Below are 499 nucleotides of genomic sequence, written 5' to 3'. Positions count from 1 at the left end.
GGCCGCGTGCCTCTACGAATTCCCCGCGTAGCTAGTCCGTAGGGACGCGAGACGAGCGGTGCGCTCGTCGTTCGGAAGACAAACGATCGACGAGGAACATGCAAACGCGCCGGCATCGAGGGATACCATCGCGGAACAATAAGAAGTATATCGTAGGACGCGTGCTAATGCGTTTCTCGTGTTAACCGTGGGACCAACTTCAGGGGACCTCTCCTCTTCTTTCCGTTCCCAACCGCCGTTTCTTCTAATATTTGGAAATCCGTGCTCGGTCCGGTGCCGTGCGGTTGTCGATCGGGAAAACGATCCATCTTTCGCAAAGCTTCTAATTCACCTACGTTTCGCGCGTGTGTGCGTAGAGGGAGGGAGGGAGAGAGAGAGAGAAGTAGCGGTACGACGGGACAACTGATACTTCCGGCAACGAGAGGGGGATCGTATTTTTATTTGCGAGCCGTGGCAGTTTCGCGCTGGGATGGCTCGAGAAGCTCGATCCTCCGCAAAC

The 499-nt window shown here is 55.7% G+C and overlaps 1 protein-coding gene across 1 annotated transcript in view; it reads right to left on the bottom strand.

Annotated features, from left to right (window-relative positions):
* The window catches only part of LOC116185062 (protein dachsous-like), a gene marked incomplete at its 5' end in the record, with an annotated part of 18909 nt that overhangs the window by 17438 nt on the left and 972 nt on the right, over positions 1 to 499 (bottom strand).

This window comes from Apis dorsata, unplaced genomic scaffold, assembly GCF_000469605.1.
Source record: "Apis dorsata unplaced genomic scaffold, Apis dorsata 1.3 scaffold_92, whole genome shotgun sequence".
In the NCBI taxonomy this organism is placed as follows: Eukaryota; Metazoa; Arthropoda; class Insecta; order Hymenoptera; family Apidae; genus Apis; species Apis dorsata.
This window is presented reverse-complemented; position numbering and strand designations above follow the sequence as displayed.